This window comes from Apium graveolens, chromosome 1 (genome assembly GCF_009905375.1).
Source record: "Apium graveolens cultivar Ventura chromosome 1, ASM990537v1, whole genome shotgun sequence".
Taxonomy (NCBI): domain Eukaryota; kingdom Viridiplantae; phylum Streptophyta; class Magnoliopsida; order Apiales; family Apiaceae; genus Apium; species Apium graveolens.
In genome coordinates this window covers 194539059-194561623 of record NC_133647.1, presented here as the reverse complement: position 1 = coordinate 194561623, position 22565 = coordinate 194539059, and the positions used below count along the sequence as shown (strand labels likewise).

General features: G+C 31.4%; 2 long non-coding RNA genes across 4 annotated transcripts; one reads left to right on the top strand and one right to left on the bottom strand.

Moving 5' to 3' along the window:
• Positions 1-3362: 3362 nt before the first annotated feature.
• Positions 3363-4267, top strand: LOC141674866 (uncharacterized). The gene is made up of 2 exons (XR_012555848.1): positions 3363-3838; positions 3983-4267. It is a non-coding gene; the product is annotated as an uncharacterized LOC141674866 (long non-coding RNA).
• A 4755-nt stretch (positions 4268-9022) lies between these two features.
• Positions 9023-18546, bottom strand: LOC141723595 (uncharacterized). Of its 3 annotated transcripts, XR_012576315.1 has the most exons (5): positions 18283-18546; positions 17694-17768; positions 17342-17603; positions 9401-9481; positions 9023-9107 (listed from the first exon to the last, which is right to left on the bottom strand). It is a non-coding gene; the product is annotated as an uncharacterized LOC141723595 (long non-coding RNA). The 3 variants fall into 3 exon arrangements; XR_012576314.1 differs by having other exon boundaries at positions 17342-17768; XR_012576313.1 differs by lacking the exon at positions 18283-18546 and having other exon boundaries at positions 17342-17959.
• Positions 18547-22565: the final 4019 nt, after the last annotated feature.

Here is a 22565-nt window from a genome sequence, read left to right as displayed (position 1 = left end):
GTGATAATTTGGTTCTACACATGGCCTCTATCTAACATTTTATCAACTGTACCCTAGAATTATGTATGTAAATAAGTTGTCTGATATTAAGGGTACTCTAGAATTTACAAATTTTAACAAGTTGTCTATTCAATAACAAATTTACAAACTTAAAGAGACGTGAAATATTTAAAGAGACCTGAAATATTACTTACTATGTTCAAATATTTAATTAAACAATTTAGACATTGGAATATTAGGAATTTATTATATAATCAAAATTTCATATGTAAAAATTAACTTTTTTAATTAAATTTTATTCAAGTTAAGTGTGTATATGTTGTGGATTGTACAAGTATTTAGTATAAATCTAATAAGAAAAGTGACTTAATTCTAAATTTCAAAGAATAAATTCAACTTTTAAAACAAAATGTATATATAAAGTTGAGAACTAATAAAGATCTAAATCAACTTTCAAAACAAAATGAAAAAAAATATAAAACTAGCCTTTGATTTAAAATAACATTTTTCACTTCAGAGTAGAGCATAATAACACTACAAGAAAATAAGGTTAAATACAACTGATTTAAATTCGACCGGGATTAAATTCGACCGCATGCGGTCGAATTCTTTGGACACGGCTAAATTCGACCGGCATCGGTCGAATTTAAATGGTCGTATTTAAACAGTCGTATTTATAATCAATTTTAACTGAAAACGGTTGAAATTAAAATGGTCGAAATTAAACCGGTCGAATTTAGCCCCTAAATTCGACCAAAAAATTTTTCAGTCGAATTTAGCCCCAATTAAAAAAGTGGAGGAAATTTTCCCCAAAACTATTTATTTGGCACTCCTAAATTCAACTGATTTCTGTCAAATTTTATATTTAAAAATGGCGGGAAATTTACCCACACTTTTAAAATTTTCAAAAACAAAGTGAGGGAAATTTTCCTCCCTTTTCGAAGTTATATTTCAATGGAATTCGGTTGTATTTATGATTTTTAAAAATTATATTTTTTAATACAAAAATTTATTTAAATGCAAGTAACTATTTTGAAATTATGAATATGGGAGAGAATAAAAGTTATCCAAATAAAAAAAATTAGTTAAATTTATTTGTTTAAAAAATAAAATTGATGTTAGTTAGTTGTACTAGTCAAACAAATGCTTGACTTTTAAAATGACAAATCAAATAAAATTATTTTGATCCGAAACTTTGGTTATATCACTAATATATATATATATATATATTTATTTATTTATTTATTGACATCCATATGGTGGGATCCCTCAAAAATAATTTTTAAAAAAAATTGAAACACCAATTCGGACTAAAAACTCGTTGTACTACTCAAACTAATATTTGACTGTTAAAATGACAAACCAAATAAAATTATTTGGATCTTAAATTTTGGTAATATCACTAATATATATATATATATATATCCACTGACATCCATACGGTTGGATCGATGAAAAATATTTTTGAAAAAATCGAAACACCAATTCATGACTACACACTAGTTAGTTGTATTAGTCAAACTGATATTAGAGTGTTAAAATGACAAACCAAATAAAATTATTTTGATCTGAAACTTTGGTTATATCACTAATATATATATATATATATATTTATTGACATCCATACGGTTGGATACCTGAAAATATTTGTAAAAATCAAAACACCTATTCGGACTAAAAACTAGTTAGGAGTACTAGTCAAACTAATGTTTGACTGTTAAAATTGCAAAACAAATAAAATTATTTTGATCTAAAATTTTGGTTATATCAGTACTATATATATCCATTGACATCCATACGGTTGTATCGATGAAAAATATTTTTGAAAAAATTGAAACACCAATTCATGACTAAACACTAGTTAGTTGTACTAGTCAAACTGATATTAGATTGTTAAAATGACAAACCAAATAAAATTATTTTGATTTGAAACTTTGGTTATATCACTAATATATATATATATATATATATTGACATCCATACGGTTGGATCCCTGAAAATATTTGTAAAAATCGAAACACCTATTGGGACTAAAAACTAGTTAGGTGTACTAGTCAAACTAATGTTTGACTGTTAAAATTGCAAATCAAATAAAATTATTTTGATCTAAAATTTTTGTTATATCACTAACATATATATCTATTGACATCCATACGGTTGGATCGATGACAAATATTTTTGAAAAAATTGAAACACCAATTCATGACTAAACACTAGTTAATTGTACTAGTAAAACTGATACTTGATTGTTAAAATGAAAAACCAAATAAAATTATTTTGATCTGAAACTTTGATTATATCATTAATATATATATTTATTGACATCCATATGGTTGGATCCCTGAAAATATTTTTAAAAAATCAAAACACCAATTCGGACTAAAAACTAGATAGGTGTACTAGTCAAACTAGTGTTTGATTATTAAAATGTCAAACCAAATAAAATTATTTTAATCTAAAATTTTGGTTATATCACTACTATATATATCTATTGACATTCATATGGGTGGATCGATAAAAAATATTTTTGAAAAAATCGAAACACCAATTCATGACTAAACACTAGTTAGTTGTAATAGTCAAACTGATGTTTGACTATTAAAATGGCAACTCATATTACTCGGTAACTAAGTAACTAATTATGATAGGTACACGTATCTGCCGCACATTCATCACCTTTAATGGCAGGTTTACACCTAAAAATTTTTAGTGCTTATGTATAGTTTTATCATGTACTTTTTATATATTTTTGTATGCGTGTTCTTTTTATTTTAAATATTTATATTTTCATAAGGAGTGTTCTTTAAATTTTTTGTGCTAATATGTGTTCTGTAAATATATATTTTAATGTTCTTTAATTATTTTTGTGTGTGATATATTCTTTACAAGTGCTTTTCGGAAAACAAAAAATTATTTACTAGTTTTCTACATAATTATTTTTACACATTAGATTATAATTATTTTTGTATTATGGTCAATTATTTTTTGTATTATCTAGTTTTCTACACGAAAATTTTATATATTTGGGCATGATTTATAAATTTTATGGTCAATTACATGTCCAGTGAAAATTTTACACGTTCTGTAAATATTTTGTGTCATGTAAATTTTTCTTTAGTCTTAGTATTTTTTATATTGTATTGTAATTTTTTTAGTGGTATGTTTTTTATATTTAATTATTTTATGTACTGTAAAATTTTTTTACTGTTCGGTATTATTTTATGTATGTACTATAAATTTTTCTTTAGTATTCTGTATTTTCTATTAAATTTTTATTTAGTGTTCTTCAATTTTTAATTTAGTCAGCCCAATAGTTTAAAATGGTGATGTACTGAGGTCTGCTCACTTAACGGATCTGGGCTCACTTTACCCACAGTTTAGTCCAAGTCTCTAACAAACATCCACTTAAAACCCTAAACCAACTCTACAAATATCATCCATACCTTTCCTCAGCCGCACAAGATCTCTTCTTAGTTTTCAGTTTTTATATTTTCTTCTTTTTTAATTTCAAATCTAAAAGTTAAAGCATCTCGTGCAAATTCCTCTGTTTCGATACAATAAACAGAAGGAATTATGCTTAAACAATCATATAAAGATGCTAAATCAAACATACAGGCCCTATGGACTTGCATCTTCCTCTTTATCTCTCTGGATTTTTGGCATTTTCTCGTAGGTTCAACATTTTTCTATCTTGTTTTCAGTTCAATAGTATATATAAATTTTAATAATTTCTTGTTAATAATAGAGAGGATTATGTTATAGTATTGATATTTGAAGATGCTCTATGATGAATGATTTGCTTTAACCACACTGAAGAGATTTGTGATGAGTCTGTAAGGTTATGATCTTGTTAGAAATAAGGTTTCAAAGAGATTAATATTTTCACTTTGAGAATGTTAAGCTCTTCCTTCATTAAACTTGGTGGTTTGAGTAGCGGTGAATGAGTAATTATAATTAGATCTGTTTTGTCTGATGTGTGTAGCTGCGGGAGTACTAGCAACGTCAAGGATGCAGATTCACCAGAATCGTCAGCGCACACAAGATGTTTGATGCAATGCTTGGCTGAAAAATAGAGATAGATTTTAGTGTATTGTAATAGTAATTATCGGATTTTTTGAGCCATTAAATTTGTTTGTTGACACTGTTTTTTACATTTGTATTGTATTAGTTGCAGATAATATTATGTAGAATTCGGGTTGTTGAAATGATACGTTCCAAGATGTTCTAGTTTGGTTAGGTTGAAATTATAAAATGGAATTGAGCAGCATTTTGCCGTTTTTTCAAAAATCTGTTGTTAGTTTAAATTGATCGAATTCGGTTGAATTTACGTTTAAATTAATTTTCGATTATATACGGTAAAATTTAATATTTTGGCGGGTTTTTTAAATTTTTTCGAAAAATTTAATTGTTTGGGCGGGATTTTTAAATTTTTTTCAAAATATTTAATTATTTGGGCATGATTTATAAATTTTAGGTGAAAAATTAAATTCGATTATCCTCGGTCGAATTTTTTCGGTTGAATTTAAGCGGTCGTAAATATTCGGTCATAATTAGACAGTCGAATTTAGTTAAATACGACCGAAATCCTAAATTCGACTCCCTTTATTACAACCGATTCAAAATCGGTCGAATTTAGTTAAATTCGACCGCGCACGGTTGAATTAAGCTAAATTCGACCGATTTTTTTCGGTCGAATTTAGCCTTTTTTCTTGTAGTGTAAAAAAAAGAACAAAAATATCCGAAAACACCATTATTTGATAGAAAATTAATGTTTAGTTTGATTATTTATTGGACAGCAATACCAACAGCAGCTGCCATGAGGATGGAAAGGATATAGAGGGAGACAGTAAAGACGTGGAGAGCGATAGTGAGGATGTAGAAGGCAATGGCTGTGGCGATTAGGACACTAGTCTCTTTTTAACTTTTGTTGATTTTATTGTTGTTTATGATGAGAGTTTAAATGGTTGGAATTAAGGTTTTACTCTGTAAATATCATTATGTATTTTGTGGGTGTCCAATAGTTTGATATATTTTATTATTTGTGATTTTATTTAGTATATATAATCACACTTAAGTCACAGCTTACAGTATGAGTTGCATACAAATTTAAGAAATTTAATAAGTCAAAAAAAAGTTACATGAGTCTCCGGAGCACTATTCTCCAAAGCACTTTTACAGAGGATTTTAAGAAGACACTCCTTTGTCAAGGGATCATTGGACTATAGCATTAATAGTACTGCATAAAATTACTAAAAACAATAAACAAAAAAATTGAATAGCAAAGTATTTAACATGACATAAGAACTAATTCTATAAATTAAGCATAGTTGAATTTCAAATATGACCTTATAACGAGAAACAACCTCTTAGGTAAATATTTGGGTAAGGCAGTGCTACACTTATGTCATTGATTTCATCAAAGTATTTTTACCAACTTATTCCAAAATATATTTCAACAAGTGCCTATGTATGCATCCATTTATAATTGTCTAATTAAATTTATATATCATTTTTTTCATTTTCAATTAGGGTTATAATAATGTACAGGTTTTCAAGTATAAGCTAAATGAACTGAAACTCTTTAAAACACTATTATTTGTAATAATTGATACCGCGTGTCTCTCTCTATCGAAGCCACATCGGCTCCCACTCCAGATTTTTATCTCCGAACCTTGGATAATCGAGAATACTTCCCAGGAATTCCATTAACCGAAAATTTAACCATAACTAATCAACCATGTGGCTTTAAAAGATTGATGTGCGTAAGAATGATTTAATATTATTTTAGGGTAACAGCTTAAAGAAAATTGTGTGTGACATTTGCAATTGAGTCTTTATAAAGATAATAATGGAAAAAATAGAAATAACATTCCCAAAAATATTTTCAGACATTTTCCACTTATTGCTCGTCTATAACGGTTATTTATGTCGGATCGTACAACTAAATATACGATGTGGTATAAACATTGAGATGGAGAGGGACACGGGGGCCTGCCCTGAAGCATGGATGGCTTGAAAACTAGGGTTACAGTGGTGAATGAAAGGCCTGGCCTCGGCTGATATGGTAGCTTCCCTGTCCCATGAGTTGGTCGTCTTATTACCACTGTGATCACCATCCCCCCTCCACCTCCACTCACGCTGTTCATCCCAGTTCCCAAGCCAAGAAAATCCATGGTAAGCCTATTAGGATACTCACTCTCAACATTCATCTGTGGATCCCCCAAAACGTTGTTATTTACTTCATGACCAACCAACATTCTACCAGCATTTTGTTAAAATTTGCAATTGATAACAAAGTATAGCCGTAAATTGTGAAATCTACCAAAACAAACTCACATAGTTATCGTAAATGAAGCTTACCGTATAAACTTTCATTAGAGAGATGAACCCATGTTTTGATACAATACTGTGATGAATTAGAGAGAGAGAGAGTTTACTGATTGAGAGAGTGAGAGAGAGATCAATCTACATTCCTAAAACTCATTTCTGCAAAACTTAGTTACTAAGCAACTAGCACTAGTCTTTATTTATACATGAAAGAGAGTTTGTTATTTTGCTGATGTGGAAGCCACATATTCAACACATGCATAAGTGCATCAAAATGTGAGACTTTAGGGGACTGCAGATATTGACTTAGATATTGACTTAGATATATTGACTTAGAAAATTAAGTTTTCCTACTAAGCACCTGTAATAGCTAAGATCAGTATATAATTCTCCTTTATCAGCTGAAAGATTTAAGTTCAAAGGCTGTGGAGTAGCTTTAGTCTTGAAATCTGTTATATTAGCTTCCTTCAGCAATTCTTGTGTAAACTTTCTTTGGGTTAATGTGAGACCTGAAGCAGTATAAGCAATTTCTGTACCCATAAAAAAAACCTAGTTCCCCTAAATCTTTGATGTTGAATGTCTTGTATAAATGTATCTTGAGATCAAGAATACCTTGTGCATCATTACTAGTGAGAATTATGTCATCAACATATACTGCAACAATGGTAATGCTATCATTGGTTTTTCTAGATGAACAATGAATAATCATTCTTAGATTGGAGAAAACCTTTATGAGGCAATTCTCCAACAAGCTTTGCAAATCACTGTCTAGAAGCTTTCCTTAATCCATACAATGATTTAAGTAACATGCAATCTTTATTGCATGAATTAGATAATCCCTCCGGAACCAGCATATATACCTCTTTAAGTAAATCTCCATGCAGAAATGCATTGTTAACATCTAAATGATGTAACTTCCAACCCTTATGAGATGCTACTACAATGAGACACCTGACTGTGGTCATCTTCACCACGGTAGAAAATGGTTCTTCTAACTCTATTCCCCATTTCTGATTATAACCCTTAGAAACCAAACGTTCTTTGAACCTTTCAACAGTGCCATCAGCTTTTATGTAGTTGGTTCTGTTAAAGAACTTGTTTGGCTAATCAAAGCATGAAAAGGTGATGGTAAAGCAGAATATGTTTCTAGGTTACACCAAAGCATGAAAAGGTGATGGTAAAGCATAATATGTTTTCAGGTTACATCAATGAGTAGACAATCTTTGTTATTTTTGTGAATTTACAGGATCTTATATTATAACACTACCCCTCATTTGAAAGCCCATTTATGGGTCGAATATTGGATCACGGGCGCTCATCTTTGGGGCTTAAATTTTCCTTTCGTGTCCCTCATAAATTGTGAGAAATGTTAGGGGTGGCAGGGATCGAACCCGAGTCCTCTGTCAGCCCGAGCTCTGATACCATGTCAAGGAACTAGTTACTCCAAAACCTCAAGGTGTTAGAGAATGGCCCTTTACATGATCTTATATTATTCTAACAAGACAAAAGGTAACTTCACATTTCTAGTACTCCTTCTTAGATTCAAATTATCAATTGAAGATGCATTGTCTGTACAATGATCATTAGATCAATTGTCTTGATGAAAATCTGTTTTAAGTGTCAGGGAAGAATTATCCAAAGAATCCATAGGTATGGTGACTTCGGGACTGTCAAAAAACTGAAAGATATCTGAAAATTCTGAATCATGAAGAGATTTGTGATCAGTAGATACTGGTAAAAAGAAAGAAGGTGCATTCCCAGAAATTTGCTTGTGATGGAGAGGAAAATGGTGCTCATGAAATATTAGATCTGGAAATAAAGATATGCCATGTCTATATATTAAGAACTTTATATCTTTTATGACCAGCAGGATATCCAAGAAAAACACATTAATTTGCTCTAGAATCAAATTTACTTTTGTTAGTAGCAGAAGTACTCACAAAGCAAAGGCATCCAAACACTTTAAATATGACAGATCTGCAGGTTCTTCATGCAATTTCTCATAAGGACTTAAAAATATAGTACTTGTAATATCATTCTGTTAATCAGATGTATTGTTGACAATACACATTCTCCCCAAAACTGAATAGAAACACCTGATTGAAAGAAGAGTGATCTTGATACCTCTGATATATGTTTGTGCTTTCTTTCTACTATACCATATTGCTGTGTAGAATTGACACAACTTTTTTTATGTTGAATCCCTTTCTTTTGATATAAAATTTTTATTTTTCCTTCACACAATTCTTAGGCATTATCACTTCTAATGACCTTAATGTTTCTATTTACTGAGTATGCACATGAGCAGTAAATATTTCTAATAGATCATCAGCTCTTGATTTAGTTTTCATGAAGAAAACCCAAGTCATCTTTGTATATTCATCCAATACTGTCAAAATGAATCTGTACCCATTATAAGTAGGAACTCTGTATGATCCCCAAGTATCCACAAGGATAAGATCAAAGGCCTGAGTTACCTTTGAAACACTGCTAGAAAAACTATTTTGAACTTGTTTAGCTTGATGACAAATCTGACAAATACAATCCAGATGATTAAGAACCTTGTCCTCCAAAATTTTGATATGTCTTAACATATGTACGGGCATGTGTCACATTCTCAAGTGCCACAATATTATATTATTTATAGTATTTACATAAGAAGAAATAGTTTGTATAGAAGAAGAACTAGATGTGACCTGTACTTTTGGGCAATGTTTGGCATCCAAGTAGTATAGCCCATCCTTCAAGCTACCAAGAACAAGTGGATTCATTGAAGGGCTCTGGAGATAACAAGCATCATTTGTAAATATTACTGAGCAGTTAGAATCCTTGCAAATCTTAGGTATTGATACCATATTAATTTGAAATCTGGCACATAAAGCACATTAGCTAAGTGATATTTTTATTTATGTGTATTGTTCCCATATGTGTGATCAAAGATTGTTTCCCATCTGGTATAGTTATGTATCTTCGGCATAACAATTAAACAAAAACAGATGTGAACACATATGATCTATTGCACCACTATCTACAATCCAATGATTACCATTCATAGAAGTAAGACAAAATTTACCTGCTGTAGTAGCAGACTTGAAGCCCAGAATATGATCATTTTTGTCATTTCCAATTAGTTGCATGATTTGTTGATACTGCTCTGCAATAAATGTTGTTGTAGAATGTTGTTGATCAATTTGTTGATCATGCCTGGTTTTAACTTTTTGATTCTTAGTATGCTGCATAAAAGCTGCCTGTCTTTTGTCCTTAAAACTCGATGGGTGCCCTTATATCTTGTTGTTAGGAGGAAACACGCACATATATTCGAGATTCAATTATATCAATACATATTACACACATAACAATATATTGACGCGGAAAACCCATGTCCCAACTTGTATTATTAATCAAAAAAATAACAATAATATATCAATATAGAATTCCTCAATGGTGTCTCAAACTGATACTTGAGTCAACCAATGCTCAACCATCTCCCGCTCGATACCCAAGACGACTACATCTCTTAAGCATACATGAAAATAATAACATGACTATATATATAGCCATCATAAACTTAGCCAACAAGACATGCCTAATCTGGTAATAATTGTCTACCCATACAATTATTACCCAATCTCATTATGATAATAATTATCTACACATATAATTATTATCCAATTCAATTATGTATTCACTACAAGGAAAACAAGCTTCAACAACGGTTTATGTCCGTTGTCTGATACCCTATTTTCCCGTTGACTATTGAGCCGCCGTCTGTTAGTTGGATCAGACAACGGCTAAAAAACATTGTCTGAGATTATACAGACAATGATTATGGATTAAGCCCGTTGTATTACATCCAGAAAAGACAACGTTTTTTGCTTGTTTTCGTCGTAACAAGCGACATTACTCAAGGGTTCTCAGAAACTCAGAAAACCGTTGTGTAAGGTATAACATTAAAGCCAATCCTACAACACTTATTGTTGTATAAACGTTGTTGTGTATTCAGATAGACAACAAAAATGAAATTGAGCTCGTAGAACTCTTGTAATAAATTTCTACACACAACAGTTTTGGATTTTAATGTATGGCATGATCAGATACATACAACTGTTTATTTGTCCAAACGTATTGCATGAATACCTTTGATACAATATCTTAATATTATATAGACAATGGTTTACTAGTGTTGTGAAAGTTAATTTTGCACCAAAGTTTTGTGTTCGAAAGCATTGTTTTAGTATTAAAGACATGATATTTTAATGAAGCTTGGTTCTTAAAAGCGTTGTCTTTCACAAAATATAACAAGTAATCAAATGAAATTAACTTTGCAAATCTAAACAAAAGTTCTAAAGTTAATCCATGATTGAAAATTACAACAACATAGTTATACAAAAGCTTAAAGCATATTGATATCACTGCCTTCATGAGTCTAAGATTTCTACTAAAAATTAAAGAAAATATAGAGTCTACAAGGATTTGATGTTGGCTACTCAGAGCTCACTTGGCCTTTTCAGGTTCTCTTCACGTTTTCCGCAAGAGCTATGTTGTCCTTGTAATATCATTACAGCTTGTGATAGGCAATTTCCCAATCTGGAGAAAACAATCTTCAAAATAAATCGACAACCACTCTTAAGTTAATATTCTTTTCCTTCCTGCATTATAAGAAAAACAAAGAACTGGATCTCTTAATATAAAGTGAAATCAAACCAAGACGTAATAGAAAATAAACAAATGCCCATAGTGTCACCTGGCTCACTTCCATGAAGAGACTGTCAATGTCCTGCTTTGTAAAGATACCACCTTTCCTCGCAGTTTCTCTTGGTGAAGATTGGGAGGTCCTGCTTGTTACAACTTCATCTTTTCCTCTTTTGTCAACCTCCTTTTTCAAATCATCTATCCCGACAATCTGTAGAGAAAGTCGAAGTACACATAAAATTCACTTAAAATAAGATTGACAAACTACATGCTAGGTTCTCAAAATTTCCAAATAAAAGGAGGCCACAAATATATACAGAAGGCAATTTGTAAACCAGGGCACATAGATTTGTAAAGTAATCCATAATTATGCTTCTTTTTTCGTAAATAGTTCAGCTGCTTTGTAGCTAGCTGATTACCTAAAAATAGTTTCAAAAACCCTTAAAATAAGCGTCCATATTTCAACATTTAAGGTTACAGACACTACTACAGAAACGTACAATACTACTGGCATAATGTTCTCCCATCAGTACATCATTTGAAAATACCTGTTCAACACATCATCATTAGTGTTGCTAATAAATCAGTACATAGACTTCTTAAGCTACATTGCTACGTCATACCTTCACTTGTACACTAAACTTATGAAGTAAAAGTGATACATATTATTTTGCCTAAGAAATAAGAACTCCCTTAACACTATAATATAACAACTTATATTTTTCTTTCACGGATATTTTCTACGCATAAAATAAATAAATGTTATACTTTATGGGGGAACTGAACTTAAAATTCAGGGGACACAATTATGAATATTGTTAGCTGAGTGGGAGAACAATACGAACTGCAGGATGCAAAAGAGCTAGTCACACTAAATCTATATACATTATTAACAAGAATAATTTGTTATGTACATTCTCCAAAAGTGAAATATCAGGAATTCTATAAAAATGTATCCCCACGGGTGCTCATAGCTCTTAAGTCGCAATCCAGACTGCACCTTAATCAACTTATGCTCCAGGAGAACAAATAAGCCTGCTAGATTAACTATACCTACTGGTAGACACTACTAGTAACATATCTTGTTTTGTTCACTAGTTGAATAAAAAGAAACCATCTGTCATTGCAAAATCATTCAACAGTTGTCTCAAGACAGATCATTTTAATATCACAATTTCAATCTTACTAGTTACTAAATGAAGTCAACTAAGAACTAGACTATTTCTTTAATATCTTAACTGGCGAGAAAATTTTAGAAATGAATAACAAATGAAAGATACAAGTAAAGATGTGATACAGTTCAGGCCATATCATACAGTTTCGTATTTGAGGAGTTTCAGTCTCTTCCTTCTTTGTTTGTCATTCTGAAATTCCTGTTTCATGACCACAAGTATAAGGGGTTTAGCATGCTAAAAGCTAATACTGATGACTGTTTTGACTTTTTATGAAGCAAATGAATAGGAGTAATGATACCGTAACATAGAAGCGGGAAGATTGAAAAAAATAAAGAACAACCAACCTCATACATTACTTTCTTATTGACTGGTGCAGTGTTGTCACAAAGAAGCCACTCAATGGTTGCTTTCAGTTTTAAGAACTCGCCCTCACTTTCGTCATCTACGGACTATAAAATTAGAATCAATCAGCAATTGCAAGATAATCTCTGTTGCTTTAATTTAGTTTACCAACTCAACCATGAAAAAAGCATAAAAAGTTAAGAAATTGTAATAAAACCACAAACTCAAGAGCATTGGGAACATAAGGCTAAAAGAACAGGGTGAGAGACAAAACAGAGCTCCCTAACCATAAAGGAAAAAGGAAAAATATACAACAGAAATCGGTTTTTAACTAATTAAAACACACACCGATAAAAACCCCCAAATTCAATATATAAGAATTCAATACAAGGTAAACAAAAAACAAAAAAAAACAAGACAAGTAAATACCTTTCGCTTAACAAATCGAACAATGGTTTGTGTTTGAGAATCTAGCTTTTGAATAAATTAAGTTGGGGTTATTCCTTAAGAGACCTGGTTTTCAATTTGAATTGAAAGAGATGAGAGTTTAGAGAAAATTTGACATGGATAAAATAGGGTTCTAATAGCAAAGACGGTGACATATTGAGGTGGAGAAAAATGGGAGATAGAGGAGTTAGGGGAGAGGGTGGGAGAGGGAAAGAGCAGCTATGAGAGAAAAAGATAGAGCGGCCCATATTTAGGGTTATGGGCGTAGTGTTTGTGAGAGATAAAAGGGGGATTTGTAATTTAAGGGGAACTGAAATATTGACAAAGGGGGATGAAACAATACGAGGGAATTTAAAATAATTTACTAAATAAAAACTTTAAATTTAGGTGATAAAGGAAAAAAATAATAATTTTTGATTACATGTATTGTTAGAAAATTTAGTTATTTTTATTATATGTTTATGAAACAGAATTAAAATTAATTTCAAGATCTTAATATTACGCACATTTAAGCAATCTCATTTAAAAAAATAGTGCTCCTACTAGATTTTTTTGTTGTTCAGGTGTAACGTAAAAATTTTAAAATACTTTTAAATAAATAAAATCACTACATCAGTACCATTGGAGCGTTAATCGGGGATGAGTATGGTGTTCAAAAGTAGTGCTTTTACAAGATTTTTATATTCCTTTCATTCAAGATAAATTTGAAATTTTTTAATAATATTTAATATGAATGAAATGAGTATATCTAAACATCTTGTATCATTGAAAAAATCATTTAAAAAATTTATCGTACGAGTCTCATATTCAGAAGTAGTGTTTTTACCAGATTTTTCTAATCTTGACATTCAAGATAAATTTGAAATTTTTTAATACTTTTTTATATGAATTAAATGAATTTATGTATCATTTAGCAAAAAAATAATAATTTATGTACACATCAGTACGGCTGGATCGTCGAAAAAATCATTTAAAAATTTTATTTAGTTAATCGGGGATGAGTCTCGTGTTCGGAAGTCGCGCTTTTACCAAATTTTTCTATTCCTATTTATTTATTTATATATTATAATTAAATACTTATCTTTATTGTACTTTATATTAATAGAATAATATTTATTTTAAATAATTTCACATAATTTTTTATATAAAATTATTTGAAACAAATTTGAAAAAATTTCAATTATTTTTCTATATAACTAACGTTAATATATATTAATATTATGCAAAATGATCCTAAAACCATTTAAAAATTAATCTTGTAAATCGGGAACGAGTCTTGTTGTCGGGAGGTGTACTTTTACCGGATTTTTCTAATCCTGACATGCAAGATGAAGTTCAAATTTTTTAATAATTTTTTCATATGACTAAAATTGATATATCTTAACATCCGTACGGTTGGATCGTCAAAAAAATCATTTTTAAAATTAATCTTGTAAATCTGGAACGAGTCTCGTTGTTGGGAGGGGTACTTTTACCAGATTTTTCTAATCCTGTCTTGCAAGATGGACTTCAAATTTTTTAATAATTTTTTCATATGACTAAAATTGATATATCTTAGCATCCGTATGGTTGGATCGTCGAAAAAATCATTTTAAAAAATTAATCCTGTAAATCGGGAACGAGTCTCGTTGTCGGGAGGGGTACTTTTACCCGATTTTTCTAATCCTGGCATGCAAAATGAATTTCAAATTTTTTAATAATTTTTTCTTATGACTAAAATCGATATATCTTAACATCCGTACGGTTGGATCGCCGAAAAATAATTTTAAAAAATTAATCCTGTAAATCGGGAACGAGTCTCGTTGTCGGGAGGGGTACTTTTACCCGATTTTTCTAATCCTGGCATGCAAAATGAATTTCAAATTTTTTAATAATTTTTTCTTATGACTAAAATCGATATATCTTAACATCCGTACGGTTGGATCGCCGAAAAATCATTTTAAAAAATTAATCCTGTAAATCGGGAACGAGTCTCGTTGTCGGGAGGGGTACTTTTACCAGATTTTTCTAATCCTGGCATGCAAAATGAATTTCAAATTTTTTAATAATTTTTTCTTATGACTAAAATCGATATATCTTAACATCCGTACGGTTGGATCGCCGAAAAATAATTTTAAAAAATTAATCCTGTAAATCGGGAACGAGTCTCGTTGTCGGGAGGGGTACTTTTACCCGATTTTTCTAATCCTGGCATGCAAAATGAATTTCAAATTTTTTAATAATTTTTTCTTATGACTAAAATCGATATATCTTAACATCCGTACGGTTGGATCGCCGAAAAATCATTTTAAAAAATTAATCCTGTAAATCGGGAACGAGTCTCGTTGTCGGGAGGGGTACTTTTAACAGATTTTTCTAATCCTGGCATGCAAAATGAATTTCAAATTTTTTAATAATTTTTTCTTATGACTAAAATCGATATATCTTAACATCCGTACGGTTGGATCGTCGAAAAATCATTTTAAAAAATTAATCCTGTAAATCGGGAACGAGTCTCGTTGTCGGGAGGGGTACTTTTACCAGATTTTTCTAATCCTGGCATGCAAAATGAATTTCAATTTTTTTAATAATTTGTTCTTATGACTAAAATTGATATATCTTAACATCCGTACGGTTGGATCATCGAAAAATCATTTTAAAAAATTAATCCTGTAAATCGGGAACGAGTCTCGTTGTCGGGAGGGGTACTTTTACCAGATTTTTCTAATCCTGACATGCAAAATGAATTTCAAATTTTTAATAATTTTTTCTTATGACTAAAATCGATATATCCTAACATCCGTACGGTTGGATCGTCGAAAAATCATTTTAAAAAATTAATCCTGTAAATCGGGAACGAGTCTCGTTGTCGGGAGGGGTACTTTTACCAGATTTTTCTAATATTGGCATGCAAAATGAATTTCAAATTTTTTAATAATTTTTTCTTATGACTAAAATCGATATATCCTAATATTCGTACGGTTGGATCGTCGAAAAATCATTTTAAAAAATTAATCCTGTAAATCGGGAACGAGTCTCGTTGTCGGGAGGGGTACTTTTACCAGATTTTTCTAATCCTGACATTCGAGATGAATTTCAAATATTTTAATACTTTTTTCATGTGACTAAAATAAGTATTTCTTACCATCCGTACGGTTGGATCATCTAAAAAATAATTTTAAAAAATTATCTCTTTTATCGGGTATGGAAAAAAATCTAGTACGGGGCAACATCCAACGGTTTTCTATGAAAAAGTCTTGTCTGAAATAAATAGTGACAACAGTTTTTTTGAAAAAAAACCGTTGTTTTAGATGATCAACTTTTTTAAATCCTACGGCTGATATTAAATCTACTTTTAATCAACGGCTCTAATTACACCAACTCAACAATCCAAGTGAATGTTTTTTCACCAATCACATGGTGCCACCTCATCACAAGCAATGCTTCTGAAATTTCAAGAATCAGACTTACAGACAACGGTTTTCTATGAAAAAAGGTTGTCTTAGATGAACATTGACAACATTTATTTGAACAAAAGCTGTTGTGTAAGCGTAGCAGCGTTTTTTAATCTAATGGCTGATATTAAATATACTTTCAATCAACTGCTCTTATTACACCAACACAGCAATCCAAGTGAATGTTTTTTCACCAATCACATGGTGCCACCTCATCTCCTCTTAATGAACGTCTCTCATTATACCAGCTCACCAATACAAGTGACAATGGTTTTATGAGCAAAACGCTTGTGTGATGTCGTGACATACAACAGAATAAAAACACTTGTATGTCAAGTGATATTTAGACAACACAATGGAAGTACGTTGTTTGATTCCAGCTTAACTAATCCATTGAGAAAACACTTGTCTCATTCCAACAACGGTGTTTCACAACGTTGTCTCCATTACTTTCAGACAATGCAAAATTAAACTGTTGTACAAACTACCTCATTTGCACAACATATCTTTAGAAAGGCTTGTCTGTGTCGATTACCTAGACAATAGTTTTTAAAGCATTGTAGGAATGATGAAATCTTTTTATTTAAACAACACCTTATCTCATAAAACGGTTGTCTGATACGATATGCTAGACAACAGTTTTAAACCTATTGTAGTAAAGGGATTCACACAACACCCGTTTTCTGGTTTTTAAAAAACTGTTGTGTAAAATTTCTGGGCAACACTTTTTTGGTCAAGCGTTGTCTGATGGGTGTTGTCTGATGGCATTTTTCTTGTAGTGATTGTATCATGAAGCCCCACCAATCATCTTGGGTTGAAACCCAACACTTATAACATCTATGTACAGTGTGACCCGGCATCTTACAATGTTCATAGTAAAACATATTGTTAGTTATGTGCTCAGTAGGGAAATTATTATTCTACCTTGACTGTGATCGAAACTTGTCTTGATTAAACCTTCTGATTTGTAATGCAAGCCACAGACTGCACCAATCCTTGTGATTCATGACAAGAATGTTACCCCTCAGGATTTCATATCCATCACTCAACTTCATCAAAAAAATCAATCAATCTGCCATCCTCTCTTGCCTTGATCATCTTAGCAGGAATGTCACAGGTGCATTGGCACATTTGCAAACAGGAATTGCATCAATCAAATCCAATTGATCCTATAGTATTTTAATCCCTGTGTAAAATCCAGATCTACTGTCACTTCTTTGTCTGATTTCTGTCAATGACTATTTAACCTTATATAATAAAGTGCCAGAAGCCTGACCAAATCTTTCTTCCAAATTCAACCAGATGTCTCTAGCACTTGTGAAATATAGAACCCTCCGAGCTATATCTTGATCTAAAACACCCAACAGCCATGAGATTAACATGTTATTACGCCTATTCAAAGCCTTAGTCTTAAACACATCAGTTGCGATTGGTTTATCAATCGTCCCATCAACAAAACCTATCTTATTCCTTATTGTTAAACTAATCAACAAAGATCTTTTCCAATTAGCATAACTATCTTCATCAAATTTCAACGATACAAGTTTTATTCCCGTATTATCAGATGGATGTATATAATATGGTGATGAAGGATCTAAAGACGGATTAACAACAACAACATTTGCAGTATTTGCTATATTTTAGAGAAATCTACACAAGAAAGATTCGAATCGAGAGAAATATGTGTTATATACACAAAAGTGTGTGTATTCTACTATAAAATAAGGCTCTCGCATTTAATACTCAAAAATCATTAAAAGAATTCATCATCTCACTAGATCTAATTGATAATGTGTAAAACAATCAATCAACAAAGAACATATGATGAAGGATCGCTGAAAAAGCTTGAAAAGGGAATGAAATACCTCAAATTTATGTACGAAAAAATGTCAAAATACTTCACTTGAAATCTTGATCAAAACAAATGCTCAGAATCGATTCTGGTTGCTTTGATACCATGTTACAATTTACAATTGATAACAAAGTATAGACGTAAATTGTGAAATCTACCAAAACAAACTTATATAGTTATCGTAAATGAAGCTTACGGTATAAAATTTCTTTACAAAGTTGAACCTATGTTTTGATAAAATACGGTGATGAATTAGAGAGAGAGTTTACTGATTGAGATAGAGAGGGGGGAGAGGGAGAGAGAGATCAATCGACATTCCTAAAACTCATTTATGCAAAACTTACTTACTAAGCAACTAGCACTAGTCTTTGTTTATATAGGAAAGAGAGTTTATTTATTTGCTGAGCTTTAATAACTAACTGCATGCTGAGCTGTTTGTGTGCTGATGTCATGTGATGATTTGTCAAATAGCTGCTTCTCTTTATCATATTCAACATCATATAGGACATCATTCCTCCACCACATCCATAACTCCCACCACCCACATTCCAATTCTTGTACATTTCTTCCAAGGTGCGACCACCTTCATATCCTCTAGCACTGCTCATTCTATCTCCCAAAGCTCCCTCATAGCTATTAATAGCAGATCATATGGATTGTCAAAATAGCAAATTAGTAAACAAATTTGGATTTGAGGCCCCTTGTCCTAGCAGAAGCTGCCCAAGCACATGGAGCCAGGGTTACTAGCATTTGCGAAAATACAAGCAGCATCACATATAAAACGATGGTAGGTAAAACTCTCACGCCTACAACAAGTAATTATTTAATCTTTAAATAATTTTAGATTGAAAAAAATTCATATTAAAACATTTTTTATGCAATTTTCAAGCAAAGAGATTATAGCAAGAGATTCCAAAAAAAAGAACTCTATGAAATCTCTTCCACTATTAAATTACAGTGCTAAGAACAAACTACACTCCTAATTACTTGGATACATCCCAAGTAACACGAAAATAGAAAATTATTTATATAAACGAAAAGAATTAAAATAGAGACTTGTGGTATGATTATCACCTAGAAAAGATATTTCCACATTAACATTTATATTTTTTAGTACCACAAATCTTATTATGGGCCTTAAAGTAAGAGTCTACGACATACTTCTTGTATTTATGGCAGCTAAACTTCTTTTCGCAATGTTTTCTAGAAAAGTGTTTCTTGATTCCAGTAATATCTCCAAGAGCCATTGATGGATCGTGATAGACACAACCCATTATAGGGCAAATAAAAACCTTTTTCCAGATTCCATGTCTTATCATTTGTTTGCGCTTCCCTGGAAAATTGTGTCTCCTTTTGTGGAGCTGCAAGTTCTGCTCCCTCCGAATTCCCACACACATCACACGAAAACCTATATGTGGAAAATAGAGTTTTGGGTGAGAGTGCGACAATTTCAGTATCTGGGCCTGTCACATACATACAGATATATAGAGACATCAGATAAACAGATTAAAAGACCATGTCACAAACATTGTGACTGAGACATTAGATTTATTGAGATATATATCCTTGAAGATAAAAAGATGAATTAAAACCAATATACTCACACTGCACGTATATCTTGGTATATATAATATCATACTTGAATTAATTCCTCAACATAGTCTTTGTTTTCTCTCAGCAGCACTTGGTGGGGAAGAAGAAGCCATAATAGATAAAGTTGCAGATGAAGCCATTTTTCTAGGTGTTTCTTGAAACTAAAATTGATTTATAGTAAAAGAATGCTCAAATCCTCAGATGTATGTGATATATTTGTATCGTCTCTCAAATTTATAATAATATTTTAACCATGATCACTTCATTCATGAATTCTAGTACAGATCGGAGAGATCAGAAGATGGAAATTTTGTAGTGGTAGCAAAATTGGGTATAAGTGATCAGAGTAATAATTTTACGGGGACATATATTCGAGGGGCATCGATTTGTTATGATCAAAATGAGCTCAATGTGATCAATCCGGAATGTCGGAGTTTTAGTAACAATGTTTAAACTTCTATAATGGTTCAACGAGATGGTCATTACTCATTGGTGATTGGGATTAATTCTTCTTATTCTTGTATATAAAGAAGGTCCACGTCTAAACCTAAGACTAGGGGTGTGCATTCGGTTCGTTTAACCGAAAACCGAACCAAATAACCGAAATAATTTCGGTTCGGTTTTCAGTAGAAAAATTCTATAACCGAATTTTTATAATATATAATAAATATTTATAAAATATAAATATATATGTATATTTTTTACTCTTATTACTTATCGACTCTCCTGACTTGAAGAACTGAACTGAGCTCGCGGCTAACAAACGACGATACATGCATCACCTTACACACAGGCCACATCACAGCCGTTATTTTTTTTACCATATTAATTTTATTCAGGAAGATGGTGAAAGGTGGTGGTAATGTTATGGATTATGTACCACTTTAGCCATATGCGGCTGGGGATGAGGTCCCACTGATTTTTTTTTGTCATTTATTATATATATTCCATGGATTTTGGATTTCATATTATTTTTTGATTGTCCTGGTCAATTTCATTCTTGTAACTTTGAATTACAAGATATATTTAAATGACAAATGATCTTGATATTAATGTAATTCATAAGCAATTATCTCTATCTCTATGGCCCCCAAATAATTATTCACAGCATAAATTGTAAAATTTTTAAAAAATAAACAATAATAAAAGTTAATTGTTTTATTAGCAAAAAAGACTAATTTATTAGTTAGGAGATTAGTACTATATTGAAATATAATTCGAGAATAATAGCAATATTATGTTATTTTATCCTTGATCATTAAGCATATATGAAAACTAATTTTGACCGATAACGTGATCCCAACATATAAAAAAAGAAAAATTTATTCAAATTAGCTAGCACCACATTTCTCACATATTTCACTTTAGTGAATTAAATTACATCATCATCTACTTATCTCACACCGACAGCAGAGATAAACCTGTCTGTCATATATTTTTTATGACAGATAATTACGACAGAAAAACAACATGGGTGCCACACTGCAAGCTAACATGAGACATTGTAGCTGCCTGGATTTATTTAACCGATTTAGCGACCCATGGCCAATGCCGCAGTGGAGATACAACGTGATCTCTCTAGTAGTGTCGAAGCCCTTCTTAAATGCGAATCTTTGGAGAGTCCACCTCTTTGGTTGGACAATATGAACCTCGGTCTCTAAGAGGTACGAGGCGGAACATAAATAGATTAAATTGTACACTTGTAATTGCAGACATTTTTTATGATATTAATACATTTTTATTTTATGAATTTTAGCTACATTAGTTATTTACAAAACATCTGACTTATGGACATAGGCTTCAGAGGTGGCACGACAAGGCTGTGACAACAATACCAGCAGCAGCTGCGATGAGGATGGAAAGGATATAGAGGGAGACAGTAAAGACGTGGAGAGCGACAGTGAGGATGTAGAAGGCAACGGCTGTGGTGATTAGGACGCTAGTCTGTTTTTAACTTTTGTTGATTTTATTGTTGTTTATGATGGGAGTTTAAATGGTTGGAATTAAGGTTTTACTCTGTAAATATCATTATGTATTATGTGGGTGTCCAATATTTTGATATATTTTATTATTTATGATTTTATTTAGTATATATAATCACACTTAAGTCACAGCTTACAGTATGGGTTGCATACAAATTTAAGAAATTTAATAAGTCAAAAAAGGTTACATGAGTCTCCGGAGCACTATTCTCGAAAGCACTTTTACAGAGGATTTTAAGAAGACAGTCATTTGTCAAGGGATCATTGGGCTATAACATTAATAGTACTGCATAAAATTACTAAAAACAATAAACAAAAAAATTGAATAGCAAAGTATTTAACATGACATAAGAACTCAACCCCAAGAGTAAGAGTAGCAACTCGAAATGAAATACTAAGTACATGAAACCTATAGCCGAACTCACCACTATCCCCACTCTGAACGAGGAACGGGGATCCCCGCGGGAAGTAAGGGAATTTATTTATTTTTCTTAAAACAATTTAACTGTGTTGCATTATTTTTTCTGATTAATTACATTATGATATAACGAAAAACTCATTGATTAAGAGAAAGTTTTAATCTTTAAAGTAACTAATTCTATAAATTAAGCATTGTTGAGTTTCAAAAATGACCTTATAACCAGAAATAACCTCTTAGGTAAATATTTGGGTAAGGCAGTGCTACACTTATGTCATTGATTTCATCAAAGTATTTTTACCA